Here is a 21,532-nt window from a genome sequence, read left to right on the forward strand (position 1 = left end):
TGAGCATATTACTCCATATCTTCGACAATTGGATTGGCTGCCAGTTGCATTCAGCATTCAATACAAAGCAATTATGATATGTCACCAATTTTTATATGGTACAATCCCTGAATTGTTAAAGGGTTTGATGTCTGAGTATCAACCATTAAGATCATTGTGCTCTGAAAGTTCAGTATTGCTGAAAACGAAGGCTAACCCTAAATATGTGGAAACGGATGCCGTGAATTTTACATGTGCAGGGGTTAAGTTGTAGAATAGCCTAGTTGGTCAAATCCAAAAATGTAGAGATAAGAACTCATGTAGGAAAATGCTGAAAACAGTTATTTGTAGATGCATTTCTTTGAGAAATTGATTTTATGTAAGGATTGAATGTTTGTTTTGTTCTTACCTTTTTCTGAATTTTATAATATTTTATGTATGTAACTATTTGTAAACCGTTTTGGAATAAAACAGTATATAAATTTTAAAATAAATAAATATGTACTTTAGTTTTTAATTAGTACTTCCTTCTCTTATGTTTTCTGCTATGTACTCTAGTCTTAATTATATGTGAACTGAGTTGAGCTCCACTGGGAAATGACCCGGAATATAAACCAAAGATTAGATTAGATTAGAAATAAACCTCTACCTGAAAAAAAAAAACACATCTGGAAAAAAAAAGGACTAGATTCACCTACTAGATACAGAAGAAAATTAAAGAGAATGGGATAATAGTGAAAATAGGTTTAGGAATGTGACATCAAGATAAAACAGTAGTCAAGCAGGGCTAGCGTGCTCAGGGTACAGAGCAGGACCAGTCACATAAAAGCGATAAAAACGAACGGTGATATCAAATGCAGCACAAAACTTTCAGGATCAGCTTCCTTTCAAAGCAGCAATAAATCAGGTAGCGTGTGAACACAGCAGACATGAAGAGCACCGCATTCGGCTACATTAGGTATACAGGAACACAGAATATGATGAGGCAGATAAAGAATGAAAGAAGCATCCGGGCTGCTCATTTTTCCTACCCATTGATCATTTTTCCTGGCAGTGCATCTTTCTACAGCAGAGATGTATCTGTGAACACTAAACAACTACTATTTTTGCTAACTGCCCCAACTCATTTTCTTGAAGAGTGTTACCGTGCAAGAGAGAACCGTTATTATTTGTTCAAACATAACACAATGAAACTACTGAAAACATATTAGTTCTAAGTGTTGTTGCAAGACGAATTTTAAATCTAACAGAATAAAGGTGGAATTAAGATGAAGTAAAACGTACTAGTCAATATTCAGTCCTGGTGGTGAGCATTTTATGTCGGAGACAGATTTTTTTAGACCATCAATTTTCTCACAGCTTCATTTTACAATATATTGGCTGCAAATACGTCTCATGTGTATGGTCTCCTGACAAAGTCACTCACGCTGAAATATGGCCCGTGTTGAGTCCATTGTTGTCTGTTCATCTTTCCTTGGTGTATTGTTTTATAATTAAAGATAGTTCGTGTTGAATTATCCAGTTATCCTTCTGGCCACTCTCATGGTACAAGCAATATCTATATTCAACACTGTTATCCAAATACAGTAGAATCTCAGTTAACCGGTATTGAACTAACCAGCACTCTCAACCAACCAGCAAAAAAAATTATTGTAAAAAAAAAAAAAAAAAAAGTCACCCGTGCTCCTCAGATAACATCCAAAGGCGCGCTCCTGACCCAACAAACCCCCACCCCCGCTGCCCTCCCTCCACCCCTAGAGGTATCAGCAGCAGATGCAAAATACAAATCTCCCTCCCTGCAGCTCCCAAAGCTTTGCGGCAGCCACAAAAATCTCCCTCCCTCCCTCCCTTCCTGAAGCAGCAGACGGCCGGTCCTGACAAACCCCTCCCTCCTTCTGTTCCCCGAAGCAGCAGAACAGGTCTGACACACACACACACCCTCACTCACCCAAAGCAGTAGCGGTAGCCAGTGAGCAGAGGAAGCGCTGGAGAACAGGCTGCTTCTGACCAGCTCCAGCAGGGCCTTTCCTCTAACGCACAGGTGTCGAAGTCGGTCCTCAAGGGCCGCAATCCAGTCGGGTTTTCAGAATTTCCCCAATGAATATGCATTGAAAGCAGTGCATGCACATAGATCTCATGCATATTCATTGGGGAAATCTTGAAAACCCGACTGGATTGCGGCCCTCGAGGACCGACTTCGACACCCCTGCTCTAACGCATCACTATTCTATCACAACCTAAACTGATAAAGTATGGAGTACTGCAGGGAGCCCTCCTGTCCCCCCTTCTTTTCAACCTCTATATCAGATCAGTGATAGATATTGCCTTAAAATACCAAATAAAGGCCCAGATTCACTAAAGATAGCGACTCAATCGCTGTTGGCTGATTCTCTGGCTGATTTTCAAACAGTGATTGATTCACTATCAAGTTTGTATGCAAATGATTTGCACAGAGGGACTTCCTTAGGCTCCTTCCTAAAAAAGTCCTTGATTGGCTCAGATACCTCAGGTCCCTCCCAAGGGAAGAGCCCAAGGCACCTGAGCCAATTAGGGCCTTATGCCCCTCCCCATGCACCCATGCTGCACCGGGGCGGGACCTAAGGCCTGTATTTCTGACGCAGACAGCGGAAGAGCAGGAGGGATTGAGCACCCCTCCTCCAAACTTGGAGGGAGAGGGTGACGGCGACGATGGGGGGGGAGGAGGGACCCGACTGTCCCGCACTGCGGGGTAGGTCCCAACAGCAAGAGGGAATGAGCATCCCTCCTGCCATATCAGTTTGTGTGGGGGAGGCGATGGAAGGAGGTAGTGGGCATCCCTCCTGCCAAACTTTTTGGTTCGGGGAGGGAGCACTTTGTAGGGGTAGATATTTTGCATGTGTAATACACACAAAATATCAGTGCCATTAAAAAGAAATTAAAAAAACAACAGGCATACCTGTTGGTAACACAGTTACCAATAGGTCTACAGCAGTTGGGTTTTAGAATCGTAAAACCCCATGCAAAATAGCCAAGGAAATGTTAGTGAATCAGTCGCTTGGCTATTTTGCATGGGGTTTTACAAATTTTCATGGCCGGATTGGAAAATGGGCAATCAAGGAGGAAAACACGCAGTGGGCCATTTTGTGAATTGGGCCAATTAGCAACGATCGTCGCTAAACCTGTGAAAACAGGTTTAGCGATGATCGCTGACTTTAGTGAATCGGGGCCAAAGATCTCACTACAAAGACTGCTCCTATCAGGCAAGAGAAGCTGGGTAAGGTGGTAGGGTTATAGAGATGATCTCAGGAAATCAACACAGAGCCAGCCAGATAATTATGCTACAAGCTGCACTGTGTTCTCACATATACAATTCACCAGGTGTTGGGGGGAGAGGGGAGGGAGAGATTAACACACTCCAGCTTTAGCATCCCACCTACGAGAAAATTATCTAAGACACATATGCTAGGCATTTTATTCAATTTCTACTGTAAGACTTTTTTTCATAGCAAAAGCTAAGAAAGAATAAGAAAAGAAATCATATGTTCTATGGTCTACAATTGTTATAATCATGGTAAGACATTAATGAGGTTAAAGACTAACCCCCTCTTGCCATAACAGGTTGCTTAAATTCACACATCAATTGTATACATATATTTATATATCTAATATAATAAAATGGTAGGACGCGCATGCGCACTAAAAAAATCGTGTTCCCTGTGGAAGCAATTTTTGGGCTGTGGAGTTGAAGTTGGTGAAAATGTGCTGACTCTGTCTTCTAACAGTTAAATTGTATGTCATGAAAATATTACAATGCTTAAATTTTTTATTTCACAGTTAATAATTTCATTAACCCATTTGTTGCAGGATATGTTTTACTTTTAGAATATATTTTGATATCAAGTTCTTTGATGATTACAAAATGTAAAATATTTTATGATATTTATATTAGTGAAAGTGGCACTTACTGTAGAGAATAGCATGGGACAAAGTTTGTCCCCGTCTCCATGAGCTCTGTCCTCATCCCCATTAACTCCTATATACGAGAGATCTTCAAAAAGTTTCTGTACTTTTTTTTAACACTATTAAATATCTCAAAAGCAAATTACATCACTACCTGCAAGGTGAGCCAGTTTGCCTGACTGACTAGTCACATGGCATTCTACGACACGCCTTCTTACCACTTTTTCCACCCCAACCATTTCCCGCAAAAATATGAAAGTGCGGAAACATTTTGAAGAATCTGAGTCAGAGTCGAAGTGGAGATACCATAAATAAATAAATAAAGTAGTCAGAAGGTTTTGTGTACAGACTCCACAGCCCTGCTTTTACCAAGCTGTGGTAAGCACCAACACATGCATAATAAATGGCAGCAGATAATAACATAGAAACATAGAAATAGACGGCAGATAAGGGCCCACGGCCCATCTAGTCTGCCCACCTTAATGTCCCTCCCCTACCTTTGCCCTGTGAATAGATCCCATGTGCCGATCCCATTTGGCCTTAAAATCAGGCACGCTGCTAGCCTCAATCACCTGTAGTGGAAGACTATTCCAGCGATCAACCACTCTTTCAGTGAAAAAGAATTTCCTGGTGTCACCTCGTAGTTTCCCGCCCCTGATTTTCAACGGATGCCCTCTTGTTGTCGTGGGACCCTTGAAAAAGAAGATATCTTCCTCCGCCTCGATGCGGCCCGTAAGATACTTGAACGTCTCGATCATGTCCCCCCTCTCTCTGCGCTCCTCGAGCGAGTATCGCTGTAATTTGTCAAGCCGTTTTTCGTATGGTAGATCCTTGAGTCCCGAGACCATCCGGGTGGCCATTCTTTGCACCGACTCCAGTCTCAGCACATCCTTGCGATAATGCAGCCTCCAGAATTGCACACAGTATTCCAGGTGGGGCCTCACCATGGATCTATACAATGGCATAATGACTTCCGCCTTACGACTGACGAAACCCCTTCGTATGCAGCCCATGATTTGTCTTGCCTTGGACGAAGCCTGCTCCACTTGATTGGCAGACTTTGCTCCACTTGATTGGCAGACTTTGCTCCACTTGATTGCTCCACTTGATTGGATAGACCTGAACGGTCCATCCACAGTCTTTCCAATAGTCTCATTACATAGTATATTCATGATTAAATTGTGTTTTCTTTAATATTTCTGAGAAATAGACCTTAGAAGTCCACCTGGTACTGTCTTTAGATTCCCACTGCTGGAGTTGCAATTGAAGCCCACTCCAGCCTATCCTAACCATCCTGTCACTGGAGCTTCTATCAAAGCCATCCCCAGGTCATCCTAAACTAAATCACCATATATGGAACAAAGACCATGCAGGATTGCCCAGTACCGGCCTTAGTTTGTTTTATACAATTCATTTTCTAATTAGAGATCCTCTGAGTTCTTCCCAAACTTTTTTGAATTCCATCACCATTTTCATCTTCACCACCTCCCTCAGGAGACTATTCTAGGCATCTACCACCCTCTCTGTGAAAAATAATTTCTTCGATACCTTCTATAATCATAGTTAAACTTATAATTAAATCCAATAATTAAATCCAATAATTGAATGTTGTGAAAATCTCAGACCCTAAACCCGTGACTGGTGTTATCACCAAACTGGGGTTCATTTAGGGGACCATCATAGTTTTTCACTGTCCCCGCAACCATCCACCAAAAGATTAAATAAATACCAGATAGACAAAACTTATCTGTGAATGGGATGGTATGATGTCGGTAATGACCCTCAGCGGTGAATAAATAAACTGGTGCTTGTGGTGTGTTAAAAACAATCACTGTAATTCCTTCGTGATATATGAGAAAAATAATTTCTTAACATTTATCCTAAGTTTGTCATCTTGCAACCTCAAATCATGCCCTCTAGTTTTACCATTTTCCTTTCTCTGGAAAAGATTTGTTTCTATATTACTACCTTTCAAGTATTTAAACATCTATATTCAGGTCTTCCAATCTCTTGTATGTCTTTTGGCGCAAGTCCCATACCATTTTTGTCATTTTTCTCTGGACCATTTCAAATCTTTTTACATCCTTAGTCAAATACAGCCTCCAGGTGGGACCTCACCAATGAGCTGTACAGGGGCATCAACACCTCCTTTCTTCTGCTGGTTATGTCTCTTTCTATACAGCCCAGCATCCTTCTGGCTACAGCCACTGCTTTGTCACACTGTTTCACTGCCTTCAGATCCTCAGATACTATCACCCCAAGGTCTCCCATCCCATCTGTGCATATCATTCTCTCACCTCTTAGCATATGTGGTTCCCTCGGATTTCTACTCCCCAAGTGCACTTCTTCACATTGAATTTTAGTTGCCGAACATTAGACCATTCTTCTAATTTTTGCAGATCCTTTTTCATGTTTTCCACTTCCTCTGGAGTGTCCACTCTGTTACAAATCTTGATATAATCCTCAAAAAGGCAAACCTTACCTTCAAACCCTTCAGCAATGTTGCTCATAAATATATTGAACAATATCAGCCCCAACACTGATCCTTGTGGCAATCCACTACTCGCCTTTTCTTCCGCCAAACGAATTCCATTAACCACCACCCTTTGGCGTCTGTCCATCAACCAGGTTCTAATCCAATTCACTACTTTGGATCCTAACTTCAGCTGGTCAAGTTTGTTCAAGGACCTCCTATGAGAAACTGTGTCAAAGGCTTTGCTGAAATCTAAATAAATTATATCTAGCACACTTGCTCAATTTAATTCTCTGGTTACCCAGTCATAGAATTCAATCAGATTTGTTTGGCACAATTTACCTTTAGTAAAGCCATGTTGTTTCGGATCTTGTAACCCATTTGATTCTAGGAATTTCACTATCCCTCTCCTTCAGCAATGCTTCATTTTTCCAATAACTGAAGTTAGGCTTACAGTTCTGTAGTGTCCTGCTTCATCTCTGTGACCACTTTTGTGAACAGGAACCACATCTGCTCTTCTCCAATCTCATGAAACCACTTCTGTCTCCAGGGATTTATTGAACAATTCTTTAAGTGGAGCTGCCAGAACTTCTCTGTGCTCCTTCAATATCCTTGGATGGATACTGTCCAGTCCCATGGCTTTGTTCATTTTCAGTTTTTCAAGTTGTTCATAAATACTTTCGTCCATGAACGGTGCGGTATCCACGTCATTCTCATTTGTAATTTTGCCAGCCAATCACGGTCCTTCTCTAGGATTTTCTTCCATGAACACAGAAGTATTTGTTTAGCATGTTTGCTTTTTCCTCACACTCTCCTAGCTATTTTAGTCTCGCAATTCCATTTTTCATCTTCATTCTTTCACTATTATACCAGAAAACATTTTTGTCTCCCTTTTTTATATTTCTAGCCATTTGCTCTTCCACTTGCACTTTCGCCACACGATTCTCTCTTGGCTTCTTTCATTTTCAGCCAGTACCAAATTTTTTGCTCTATAAGATGCACCTGACCATAAGACACACCCACATGTAAACATAGAAGCATGATGGCAGATAAAGGCCAAATGGCCCATCTAGCCTGCCCATCCGCAGTAACCATTATCTCTTTCTCTCTCTGAGAGATTGTACATGCCTATCCCAGGCCCTTTTGAATTCAGACACAGTCTCTGTCTCCACCACCTCTTCTGGGAGGCAGTTCCATGCATCTACCACCCTTTCTGTAAAAAAATATTTCCTTACATTACTCCGAAGCCTATCACCTCTTAACTTCATCCTATACCCTCTCATTGCAGAGTTTCCTTTCAAATGAGAGACTCGACTCATGCGCATTTACATTACATAGGTATTTAAACGTCTCTATCATATCTCCCCTATCCCACCTTTCCTCCAAAGTATACAGATTGAGATCTTTAAGTCTGTCCCCATATGCATTATGATAAGAACATAAGAACATAAGAAGTTGCCTCCGCTGAGGCAGACCAGAGGTCCATCTCGCCCAGTGGTCCGCTTCCGCGGCGGCCCATCAGGCCCATTGCCTGAGCAGTGGTCCCTGACTATTTCTATAACCTACCTCTACTCCTATCCCTATAACCCACGTCTACTCTTATCTGTACCCCTCAATCCCTTTGTCCTCTAGGAACCTATCCAAACCTTCTTTGAAGCCCTGTAACATGCTCCTGCCTATCACAGCCTCCGGGAGCGCGTTCCATGTATCCACCACCCTCTGGGTGAAAAAGAATTTCCTAGCGTTTGTTCTAAACCTGTCCCCTTTCAATTTCTCCGAGTGCCCCCTTGTACTTGTGGTTCCTCATAATTTGAAAAATCTGTCCCTGTCTACTTTTTCTTTGCCCTTCAGGATCTTGAAGGTTTCTATCATGTCTCCTCTAAGTCTCCGTTTCTCCAGGGAGAACAGCCCCAGTTTTTTCAGTCTGTCAGTATATGAGAGGTTTTCCATACCCTTTATCAGCTTAGTTGCTCTTCTCTGGACTCCCTCAAGTACCGCCATTTCCTTCTTGAGGTACGGTGGCCAGTACTGGACACAGTACTCCAGATGCGGGCGCACCATTGCGCGATACAGTGGCAGGATGACTTCCTTCGTCCTGGTCGTGATACCCTTTTTGATGATACCCAACATTTTGTTTGCTTTCCTTGAGGCTGTGGCACACTGTGCCGACGCCTTCAATGTTGTGTTTACCATTACTCCCAGGTCTCTTTCAAGGTTACTTACCCCTAGCAGTGATCCCCCCATTTTGTAAGTGTACATCGGGTTCTTTTTCCCTACATGCATGACCTTGCATTTCCCTATGTTGAAGCTCATTTGCCACTTTTTGGCCCACTCTTCCAGTGTCGTCAGATCCTTTTGGAGATCTTTGCAGTCTTCCGTGGTTTTAACCCTGCTGTATAATTTGGTGTCATCTGCAAATTTAATGACCTCACATTTTGTTCCCGCCTCCAGGCCATTAATAAATATATTGAACAGGAGCGGTCCCAGCACCGACCCCTGCCAGTGTGAGTAATGCCCCTTTACTCCAACCCTCTGTTTCCTGTCTGCCAGCCAGTTTTTGATCCATCGGTGGACCTCCCCTTGCACCCCGTGATACCATAGCTTCTTGAGCAGTCTTTCGTGTGGCACCTTGTCGAAGGCTTTTTGGAAGTCAAGGTAAATGATGTCTATGGATTCCCCTTTATCCACCTGGCTGTTTACCCCCTCAAAGAAGTACAATAAGTTTGTGAGGCATGACCTACCCTTGCAGAAGCCATGCTGACTCGACTTTAGCTGTCCATTGTTTTCGATGTGTTCACAGATGCTATCCTTAATCAGCGCTTCCATCATCTTTCCTGGGACCGAGGTCAAGCTCACCAGTCTGTAGTTTCCTGGGTCACTCCTTGAACCCTTCTTGAAGATGGGCATGACATTTGCTATTTTCCAGTCCTCCGGGATCTCTCCAGTTTTTAAGGATAGGTTGCATATTTGTCGAAGTGGCTCTGCTATTCGTTCCTTAGTTCCTTGAGTACCCTTGGGTGAATGCCGTCTGGACCTGGCGATTTGTCGCTCTTTAGCCTATCTATCTGCCTGAGGACATCCTCTTGGCTTACCTCTAGTTGGACCAGCTTATCATCCTGATCTCCATTTACGATCTCTTCGGGTTCCGGAATGTTGGTTGTGTCCTCCCTCGTGAAGACTGACGTGAAGAACTGATTTAACTTGTCAGCTATCTCTTTTTCCTCTTTTACCACTCCCTTTCTGTCTCCATCATCCAAGGGTCCCACTTCCTCAATTGCTGGTTGCTTCCCCTTAACGTACCTGAAGAATGATTTGAAGTTTGTTGCTTCCCCCGCCAGTCTCTCTTCATATTCTCTTTTTGCTTTCCTAACCACTCGGTGACACTCCCTTTGGTGTTCTTTGTGCTCCTTTTGGTTGTCCTTTGTTTGGTCCTTTTTCCATTTTTTGAACGATGCTTTCTTGTCACTTACCGCCTTTTTCACTGCATTTGTTATCCACACTGGGTTTTTTGTTCTATTTTTTTTGCACCCTTTCCTGAACTTGGGGACGCACAGGTTCTGTGCTTCATGTACCATGCCCTTGAGTAGGGTCCAGGCTTTTTCTACGGACTCCATCCTCTTTGTGTTGCCGTTGAGTTTCTTTCCACCATTTTCCTCATGGCATCATAATTCCCTTTTTTGAAGTTGAGTGCTGTCGTTGTGGTTCTTTTCACCTTTGATGTTCCAATTTCTAGCCTGCACTGGATCGTGTTGTGATCGCTGTTTCCTAGTGGGGCTAGTACCGCCACCTCCTTTGCGGGTCCCCCTAGTCCGTTGAAGATTAGGTCAAGAGTGGCATCTCCCCATGTTGGTTCCGTGACCAGCTGTTCCATGAAACAGTCCCTTGTGGCCTCCAGGAATTTGGTCTGATGAAGACCATATACAATTTTAGTAGCCTTCCTCTGGACCAACTCCATCTTTTTTATATCTTTTTGAAGGTGCGGCCTCCAGAATTGTACACAATATTCTAAATGAGGTCTCACCAAAGTCTTACACAGGTGCATCAAATCTTCCTTTTTCCTACTAGCCATACCTCTCCCTATGCAACCTAGCATCTTTCTATCTTTCGCCGTTACCTTTTCAACCTGTTTGGCCACCTTAAGATCACAAGTCCCACGAGAACTGATGGCAACCATTCAGAAAGTGGTGCGGGCCCAAGCGGGAGCATAGAAAGCTTACTCCTGACCTCCATGCTCCTCACCTGTGCTGGCTGGGAAATAAGGAGGAGCCCAGCAGAGCGAAGGCTATGAGGGAGGGATACATGCTGGATCACCAGGGGGTATGACGACGATGGTTTGTTTTTTTTTAAAAGGTGGTACGGTGGTGGCAGGGGGTGGGTGGGGTATTTTACAAAGGAATGGGGGGGTAAACAAAATTTGTATCTTTGTTGCATAAGACGCATAGAGCAAAATATACAGTATTCCTTTTTGTGCTCCTCTTCTTGAGCATTTTTATATTTCATGAATGCCAACTCTTTTGTCTTTATTTTCTCCGCCACTAGTTTAGAGAACCATATCAGTTTCCTTTTTCTCTTGTTTTTGTTTATTTTCCTCACATAAAAGTCTGTAGCCATTTTTATTGTTCCTTTCATCTTGGACCACTGCTTTCCACTTCCCTTATGACCTTCACTTTCTTCAGACCCCCCCCCCCCCATCCTACTAAAATCCACAGGACTTTGATTCCTGGTAGGCTATAGTATCTGTGATCATATACCTCATTTAAAAGAACTAAATTGGTTTCAGGTGCATTGGCAAATTAACAATTATTGCCAGACATTCAGGCCAGTATACAGGGCCAGATTCAGTAAATAGCACTCAAAAATCGATACTCAGAGCTGATTTCTGTTTACAACTTTGGATGCGCAAACTTACATCTGTTGAAACCAGATGTAAACCCTGGCATGCATCTCCAGTATTCTATAACACTGTGCCCCCAAATTTTGGAATTGCCTGACCCAACTCATGCTCTCCCATGGCTACACCCTCTTTTGGGTTGTGCACTGTGGGATTTGGGTGTCCAGTGTTCTAGAATAGCATGCAGGTAGATGTGCATGAAACTCCTAATTGGTGCCAATTAATGTCAATAATTGTTAGCATCTAGTTATGGCATCTAGAATCTGAGGGATTGTGTATTTGATGCTTACTGATATCATTTATAGATATTTAAAGATATACCGTATTTTTTGCTCCTTAAGAAGCACCCTAGATTTGGAGTAGGAAAACAAGAATAAAAACATTCTGAACCAAATTGTGTACTAACATATACCAGGCTCTGCACCCAACCCCATACTCCTTGCCAGGCTCTGCACCCTGTTCCCCCTCCCTTACTAATTGTAATACAATATTTTCCTTTCATTTTTCATATACACACAGCAGATATAAATTCTCAAATCTGACACATTTCAATCACTAAATTGAAAATAAAATAGTTTTTCCTATCTTTGTTGTCTGGTGATTTAATTAGTTTCTGGTTGGACTTCCATCTGACTGTGCATCCAACATTTCTTTCACAATCCAGCCCCTTTCCCTTTGGGTCCAGGTCTCTATCTCTTTTCCCTCTACTTACCCTCCCCAGATCCAGTGTCAGTTCTTTGTACCTTCCACCACATTTGTTCTAGGTCTCTCTCCTCTGTTATGATCTGTTCTTCCTCAGGGTCTCTCCCCCCTCTATCTCTTCTGTCTGCACCTCCCATAGTCCAGCATCTGCTTCCTGACGAGGGGAATCTAAGGGATCCCAGTCAACATGGATTCACTAAGGGTAGGTCATGCCAATCCAATCTTATCAGCTTCTTTGATTGGGTAACAGGGAAGCTAGACTCGGGAGAATCTCTGGACATAGTGTACTTGGATTTCAGTAAAGCTTTTGACAGCGTCCCACACCATAGACTGTTAAGCAAGATGAAATTGATGGGGTTAGGTGAGACACTAATTGCATGGGTTAATGATTGGCTGAGTGGTAGACTTCAGAGGGTGGTGGTCAACGGCACCCTTTCTGAGACATCGGATGTGACCAGTGGAGTGCCACAGGGCTCAGTCCTGGGTCCATTCCTTTTTAACATATTCATAAGGGACTTGTCCCGAGGGCTTCAGGGTAAAGTAACACTATTCGCCGATGACGCCAAAATATGTAATATAGTAAGTGAAAGCAATCGGCAGGATAGTATGACGCAGGATCTGCTTACATTGGAAAACTGGTCATCAACATGGCAGCTGGGCTTCAACGCTAAGAAATGTAAGGTCATGCATCTCAGCAGCGGAAATCCATGCAAAACTTACACCTTAAATGGAGAAACACTAGCTAGGACTTCAGAAGAACGAGACTTGGGAGTAATCATCAGTGCAGACATGAAGGCTGCCAAACAAGTAGAGAAGGCCTCATCCAAGGCAAGGCAAATGATGGGATGTATCAGTAGAAGCTTCATCAGCCGCAAACCTGAAGTCATAATGCCACTCTACAGAACCATGGTGAGACCTCATCTGGAATACTGTGTGCAATTCTGGAGGCCACATTACCGGAAAGATGTGCTTCGAGTTGAGTCGGTCCAGCGGATGGCCACTAGGATGATCTCCGGGCTTAAGGGTCTCTCGTACGAAGAAAGACTAAACAAATTGCAGCTCTACACTCTAGAGGAACGCAGGGAAAGGGGGGACATGATCGAGACATTTAAATACATCACAGGACGTGTCGAGGTGGAAGACGACATCTTCTTTCCCAAAGGACCCTCGGTCACAAGGGGGCACCCGCTCAAACTCAGAGGAGGGAAATTTAATGGTGACACCAGGAAGTATTTCTTCACAGAAAGGGTAGTAGATCACTGGAACAAGCTTCCAATGCAGGTGATCAAGGCCACCAGCATGCTTGACTTTAAGAATAAATGGGACATACACGTGGGATCCCTACGAGGGTAGAGTTAAGGAACTAGGTCATTAGCACTCAGACTTAATGGGGTGGGTCAGAAGAGTGGGCAGACTTGATGGGCTATAGCCCTTTTCTGCCGTCATCTTTCTATGTTTCTATGTTTCTATGTCTTTCCCCTTTGATCTAGGCCTCTCTCTCTCTCTCTGTCTTTCTTCTGCTTACAATCCCCCATTCCATCCCATCCCATCCCCCATGTCCAGATCCCCCATGTCCATGTTCTCCTTTCTTCCAGGTCTTTCTCTGCTTCTCTCTTTTTCCTTCCTTACCCCCTCCCTGGTCCAGAATCTTTCCACCTCTCTGCAGTCTCTCTCTCTTCCCTCTATACACCCCCAAGTGCAACTTCTGCCCCCCTCTCTTCTGCCTCCCCTTTGTTTTAGGTTTCTCCCTCTCTCTATCTTCCTTCTGCTAACATTTTGAGTGTGTTTCCCCTCTCTACCCCCTCTAGTCCAGCATCTACCTTGTCTTCAAGTCTGTTTTCCCGCCCCTCCTCAAGGTCCTTTTGAAGCCTCTTCTCACTCTCACTCCCCCCCTTCCCGGTGTCCAGATCCAGCATCCCACCAGGGCCCTTGCGATGGGTGGGGCCTTACCACCAAGCTGTTTCCCGCACCCAGTGAGAGAGGTCATCTTCCGCGCTGTGACCGCCGCTGAGTTAATTACAACAGCCTACAGAGCGAACCTAGCAGGCTGCCGTTGGCCTCCGAAGCAAGTTGCCTCTGCTGCGGTCTTGCCCAGTCAAGAAATAGTTATGCAGTGGTTGCCCGTATAAATAAGCTGTCCCCTGGAGCCTGAAGAGATAGACTGAGTTGTTCCCACTTTGCTTAGACTTTTCAGAGAGACCACTCTGATCCACAGCTGTTCCTCTGAGGCATAGAGTGCCTGATCCTAAAACTTAGTCAGCTAAGAATACATAGAGAAGCTGTTATCATCAGGGGATATCACCCAGGGGCTCATCTTTAACATCAGAAAGGGAACATGCTACAGTTATCACTAGGATAATAGCACAGTAACCCTGTCACCACCCATTAAGATAGGGTTACAGTTACAGTTATTTTATTTGATATATAAAAAGTCAAATCAAATCGGTATACAATTAATAAAAGCAATGGACAATCAAAGCGGTGTACAATAAATAAAAACAGTGGGCAATATTAAAATAAAAACATAACAAGAGGAAGAGTACACGAACAAATTAACCAAACTAGACACAAAAGGGCAGGAAAGGTTTACAATATCTTAAGGAAAACACCAAGCAGGATAGAAACAAGAGACAGAAAGAATAAGGAAAAGAAAAGTAAAGATAAGTGTAAGACAGTGACTACCCGATCACAAGTAATATGAAAAAGACAAAGTTACAAGGAAATTAACTACCTAGTCAGAATTATAGGAAAATATTGCAGAGATAAAGACTCCCTAGTCTCAAGTTATGGCAAAAGTTGTAAAGTGAAAAACTATCAAGAACTAGGTTCAAATGCCATTTTGAAATAATAAGCCTTCAAGTGAGAGTTAAAAGACTTCAGGGATTTTTCTGTTCGCAGATATAACTGGAATTCCAGAGAGTTGGAGCCATTACAGAGAAACTAGAGTCTCTGTAAATAGCCAAAAACAGCTGCCTAAAGGATGGAATAGACAGTAAGGATTGATGTAAGGAAAAAATGGACATATCTTTTTTTTTTTAGAGGACTGTCCAGGTGCCTTGGTGGATTTCCAAAACCTGGCAGTTTGTCCAGGTTATGAACGGCCCTGAGCTTGGGGCCATGTCTGGAGGGCCTCTAAGCATGCGTGGATGCGACACAAAGATGTCACACGCATATGCGCATAAATGTGACGACATTGCATCGCATCCGTGCATGTTTGGAGGCCCTCCAGACATGGCCCGAAGCTCAAGGAAGAGATGAGGTTTGTGTGGGGGCAGGGATAGGGGTGGAACAGGGCATGACTGGGGGCAGAATAGGGCAGGGCCACATGTCCTCTTTTTTTAATGAGGAAATCTGGTAACCCTACATTAAGAGAAAAACCATCAGGGAAAAGAAAGATAGGCCTGGGGGAGCGCTGCCAGAGGGAGACATTGTTTGTCAGGGGGTTAGCGGGGGAAGGTAGCAGACAGCACAGGAAACTTCAGGCCAGTACCTGAAGTTATAGGGGAACTAGCTGATAGAACTGAGATGAACTCTAACCGGATTGGTTTTTAGACAGGAAATTAGAGGTAGAGAAGGTAGTCAAGGAAGAATGGAAGTGGACATGAGACGGGCTTCAGGGAACGTAATCCACACCAGGAAGAGAAGCATCTCCACTTGCAGCAATAATAGCGCTGAGTGGAAGGTTTCCTAGAAGCTTCAATGACAGCAGATACTACAGCTGAGAAGCAGAAAGCATTTACTTATTCAGTGAAAGAAACCCCACTGTTAGCGCTAATAAGCAGGGTTGGAATGAAATAGAGACTCTTCATTTTGAGTTAGCAATGTTGGAAATGGTTCCAGTTTCCACACATTCCTGATAAAGAGCTCTAGGAATAGTGGAATCCAAACCTGGTGTGGCCAAAGAGGTGCTAAGAGGATCATGGTGCCCCAATCTTAACACAGAAACATGATGGCAGATAGAGGCCAAATGGCCCATCCTGTCTGCCCATCTGCAGCATCCCCTATCTCCTCCTCTCCCTATGAGATCCCACGTGCCTGTACCATGCTTTCTTGAATTCAAACACAGTCTTGGTCTCTGCCACCTCTATCGGGAGACTATTCCATGCATCTACCAGATGCTAGAGTCCACCTTGGGGGTTAGCATATAAGAAAAATATCTGGGTGTCCTTGTAGACAATACAATGAAATCTTCCGTCCAATGTGTGGCGGTAGCCAAAACGGCAAACAAGATGCTAGGAATTATTTTAAAAAGGATTGTTAACAAGACTACAAATGTTATAATGCCTCTGTATCAGTTCATGGTGTGACCTCACCTGGAGTATTGCATTTAATTCTGGTTGCGTTATCTCAAGAAAGATATAGCAAAACTAGAAAAGGTTCAAAGAAGAGCAACCAAGATGATAAAGTGGATGGAACTTCTCTCACATGAGGAAAAACTAAAATGGTTAGGGCTCTTCAGCTTAGAAAAGACAGCTGAAGGGAGATATGATTGAAGTCTACAAAATCCTGAGTGGTGTAGAATGGGTACAAGTGGATTGATTTTTCACTCTGTCAAAAATTACAAAGACTAGGGCACATTCAATGAAGTTACAGGAAAAATACTTTTAAAACCAATAAGAAGAAATATTTTTTCACTCGGAGAATAGTTAAGCTCTGGAACACATCACCAGAGCTTGTGGTAAGAGTGGTTAACATAGCTGGTTTTAAGAAAGATTTGGACAATTTCCTGGAGGAAAAGTCCATAGACCGTTATTGAGACAAACATGGGGGAAGCTACTCTTTGGGTTTTTGCCAGGTACTAGTGACCTGGATTGGCCACTGTGAGGACAGGCTACTGGGCTAGATGAACCATTAGTCTAACAGTAAGGCTATTCTTATGTTTCACCACCCTGTCTCTAAAAAAAGTACTTCCTTAGATTACTCCTGAGCCTCTTAATTTCATCCATTGCCCTTTCATTCCATTGCTTCCTTTCAAATGAAAGAGACTCGCCTCAAGCATATTTATGCCACATACTAAATGTCTCTATCATATCTCCCCTCTCCTGCCTTTCCTCCAAATTATACATATGAAGATCTTTAAGACAACCTGTTTGGTCATCTTAAAATCATCACATACTATCATACCCAAGTCACGCTCCTCTTTCGTGTACAAAAGTTCTCATTTCCTAAACTGTACCATTCCCTCGGATTTTTGCAGCCCAAATAGATGACCTTGCATTTCTTAGCATTACATCTTAGTTGTCAAATTTCAGACCATTCTTCAAGGTTCACTAGGTCCTTCCTCATGTTATTCATACTATCAGGGGTGAAGTTTGAGTAGAGTTTTCCCTTTAAGAATGTTTGGAGGAAATGCGTAAAGGAACTTGTCCCCCCCAATGAAGTAGAAAGGCATCCCAAACAATACAGTTAAGGGCAAAGAGTCTGTAACAGAATTGTAAAAATTTGCTGTTCTGAGAGGAAGTGAAGAGATCCCCAGCGAGTGAAAATCGGACAAAGATTGTTGTGCTGAGAGATCATTCATGAGGCTAAAGAAGCCTGCTCAACTTGTCTGTCAACACATTATTTTTTCCCACCAAGTAAACCGTCCTAAGTATCCCACAAGCAGTGGCACAATTCCAAATCCTGACTATCTCCATACAAAGGGGATAAGATTCTGTACCTCTTTGTTTGTTCAAATAGAACATGGTGACCTGGTTGTTCATTCAGAAAAGTACTACCTGTTGAAGGAGGGTGGTCCTGGAATGTTTTGAGAATATTCCATATCACGTGCAGCTCTAAAAGATTGATATGGAGAGTCTGTTCATGGTAAAACCACACTACCTGAGTATGGAGACCATCTTGATGAGCTCCCTATCCTAGCATCGAAGTATCTGTGCTTAGAAGTTTTTGGTGGGGAGGGGAATGGAAAGGAGGACCCTGGATAAGATTTTGTGCTTCCTCTGTTTCCATTTTAATGGGAAGAGCTTGACCGATTTGCTCTCTGGTGGAGACTTATGCCTTTGAGGTGGAGGAGAAGGATCAGAAGGTATTCCATAGGATTCTTTGGCAGATCTTCATCAGAGTGATGTGAGATATCTGAATTAGACTCCTCAAAATACTCTCTCCTAGGCGAATTTGAGAGTGTGCATCAAGAGGAGTGTTGACTGTGCAATGAGGAGCATCAAGGAAGGGCTTAATACTCTGACCTAGGAAATAACTCCTCTGCTGATGAAGACACATGCAGTGAATGGGTCCATGCTGTCCCTGATGCTCAACATCGAGCAGGAGTGCGTGACCTTGTCCTCAATCGATGCCTTGATGTATCCTCAGGCTGGGCTGAGGCAGGCAAGGATGCCTTTAAAGCCTGTGTAGACTGCATCTGCAGTCCCCTGAAAACTCTTGTTTGAGTATAGCCGAGATTTCCTCCTGAAGAGTCAATGTCTGCACCAGAAGAAACATCAGCGTGGAAGCAGTGTCCATACTGGGTTCCATGGTTGACGTCACCGACATGTGAGAATATTATACTTGCTTGTCCTCAGAGAATAGTGGAGTACCCCAAAAAAGGGACTTTTATAATTTTTTATCTTAAAGTCACTCTGGTCTCCAATGCTCTATTGCTATTCTTTCAGCTCTAAAATCTGTTCACTAACCAGCGGGGAACCCTTTACAGTCTGTGTGGCCCAGTTTGTGTGAAAGAGAAAGGTTTTGGCCGAAGACCCTACTAACTGATTCTGTAACCATGTCACCTTGACCAACAAGAGGATGTCTTCCAAACAAATAAGGATATTAAAAGGGTACCTTTTGCTAAGCTGCACTAGTAAATGGGCTTAGCTTGCTCACATGCTAAACCAATTTCTAAGGTGGCCATAAAATAGCCTTTTTTTTCCATTAGTTAAATTTCTGGCTGTGTATTGTTAACATTAGCACACGTCCAATTGGAAATATTCAAAAGGAAACCCTTGGTTCTTTCAATAAGGGATCCTGTATTAAGCCAACATTAATCAGTTAGTGCATGTAATGTCAGTGCACTAGCTGGTTAATAGTTCCAAGCCTACTCTCCACCCATTCTTTTCCCTGACACATCCACTTCAAAAATAATAATGATAGTAAATTTGCTTAAGAGCTGCAAATGCTGCTGCGAGCTGTCCACTCACTCTGAGTGGATTGTGGTACTGAAAATAACAGCTCCCAGCACAGACAGCAAGAAGCTCCTTCGGGAGCTGGCCAACCCTTCGGAGGAGGAATGCTGCCTCTGGTCTAACTCCCAGTAAGCACTGAAGGCCACTGCTGACCAGCATTGACAGGGGGAATGGTGCAGAATAAGAGAGTGGCCAGGCTGACCAGTCCTGATAGGGGGGAATGGTGCAGCACAGAAATATGGTCCTGTAGAAGGAAGTCTGGTGGTGGGAGAGTCCGTGGGGACCTATACACCAGCAGAGAGGGGTCTGGAAGACAAAGCAGCCAGAGGGCTTGGTAGAGCCTGGAGTCCAGGTGGGACTCAGGTTTGACAACCGGCAGTGGGACCGGTGAAGAACCCAAGACCCATGGAGATCCAAGAGGTCAGGGAGTAGGGAACTGGCAGTGGCTCCACAAGCAGCTGGAAAAGCTTTGGTTGAGCTGGATGGAGGTCCAAGGCTAAAGGTGGAAGGACTGATGGCTGACCAGCGGAGGGACCGGCAGGACTGGAGACAACCAGCAGAGAGACTGGTAATGGCACCGGGAGCCATCAGAGGGGACCCCAGCTGAAGCAGGCAGAGAAGACCTGAAGACCATTGGTTGAAGGTCTGGGAGCAACTGGCAGAGGGACTGGCTGGGACAGTGGCGACTGGCGGAGAGACCAGTAATGGCACCAGAGGTGCCTGATGTCTGGAGGGCCAGTGAGAGTAGGAAGGGCCCAAATGAAGATCCAGAGGGCCAGTGAGGGCCAATGAAGAACAAGGAGTCCAGAGAGGACCTCAGGATGACTAGGAGGTTGGGAAGATCTGGTCACATGTTTTAAGAACTGTGTGTTTAACCCTGTAGTATTATGTTTTATAGAGAACTAAGGTGCCTGGGGGTGTGGATATGTGATGGGTATACAGCTTGGCCTAGTCACATGATGACACTGTATTTGGCACATGTTAGTGTCTAATGCAGTTTAGTAAAAGGGCCCTTAAGTGCCCAGTATTTAAAAGGTTATCCCTTAAAGGACTCCTCAACTTTAGGAAAGCAATAAAACCATACTTCTTCACCTAACTCTCCTGCCCATGACCACTGGATTACAAAGAAATGTATATTGGTACTAGATCATCGATATGCGTTGCGTTAGGATAAAAACTTGTATCGAAAAACTTGTACTGTAACTATGGCAAATTGCCACCTGTTAATTGTATACACTTCTCCTTCCGTATCCACAGTTTCTGTATCTGCAGATTTGCTTATTCGCGATTTTTCGACTGCTGACTCCGCCCCTTAATTTTCATCACTGAACCCGGCGTTTCACATTGGAAATCGCTGCTCCCAGTGGTTCATGGAGGAAATCACTGCTCCCAGTGGTTCCTGAAGGAAATCACTGCTTCCGGCGTTGTACTGAGCAAATCGCAGGTCGGGTTATTCACGGTTTATTGTCTCATTCAGGTCTATTTTATTGAAAAAACGCGAATAACATGCAAAAAAGTTATTCATGGTTTTCCGGTATTCACGGCTATGTTCTGCCCGCATCCCCTGCGAATACGGACAGAGAAGTGTATTATGTATGTTTAACTTGTAACCTGTTCTGAGCTCTTTGGGGGAGAACAGGATAGAAAACAAATGAAATAAATAAATAATGCTCTTAATGGAGTATTTTGCCCTAACTTGGCCTCTAAAATATTTGCTAGAGCTAAATTTATGAGACTAAAATGTCATCACAGGGGCAGATTTAGGGTGGTGAAAAAAAAAACAACTTAGTAGTTTAGCACCAATTTTCATGACTAGGCAATAAATTAGGCTCATACATCTAGGCACATTAATGACATGCCTAAATGTAAAAGCATAACTATTAAGGTCCTAAGCTAATATGAATTTTCAGCTGACAATGAGGAGTGGCATTTTCAAAAGGACCTCTAAGACAGAATAGGGATGCCCAAGTCAGAACATCCCAAATGAACACCCATCTCATAAATATTTTTGAACAGGATACAGTCTGTTCAAAAATATGTGAGATAGATGTCCTTGCACTGGAAACGTCCATTTTACAAACTAAAACATCCAAATTTTGAATGGGGAAAACAAAGGACTTGGAGTGAGTGGTGCAGTGGTTAGAGCTACAGCCTTGTCACCCTGAGGTTGTGGATTCAAATTAGAGAGCTGCATGGGAACAGGGACGACGGGAATCCCGTGGGACCTATGGGATTCCCCCTTTGGGTCAAGGGAATCCCATGGGGACACCCCCCTCAGGTCACAGGGATCCCATGGGGACAAACCCCCCCCCCCCTCGTGGTCTTAGGGATCCCACGGGGTTGGAGGCAGCTCGAGCCGAGGGGGCTCATCTTCTTTCCCTGCCCTCCATCTTGCCCCGCTATGCAGCATGCAGCGCTCCCAGCATGCAC

At 43.7% G+C, this 21,532-nt stretch overlaps 1 protein-coding gene across 3 annotated transcripts in view; it reads right to left on the reverse strand.

The window, feature by feature from the left end:
• Positions 1-21,532, reverse strand: part of ILDR2 (immunoglobulin like domain containing receptor 2) — a 301,315-nt gene that overhangs the window by 150,911 nt on the left and 128,872 nt on the right. The window lies entirely within an intron of this gene.

Source organism: Geotrypetes seraphini, chromosome 4, assembly GCF_902459505.1.
Source record: "Geotrypetes seraphini chromosome 4, aGeoSer1.1, whole genome shotgun sequence".
NCBI classification, from domain to species: domain Eukaryota; kingdom Metazoa; phylum Chordata; class Amphibia; order Gymnophiona; family Dermophiidae; genus Geotrypetes; species Geotrypetes seraphini.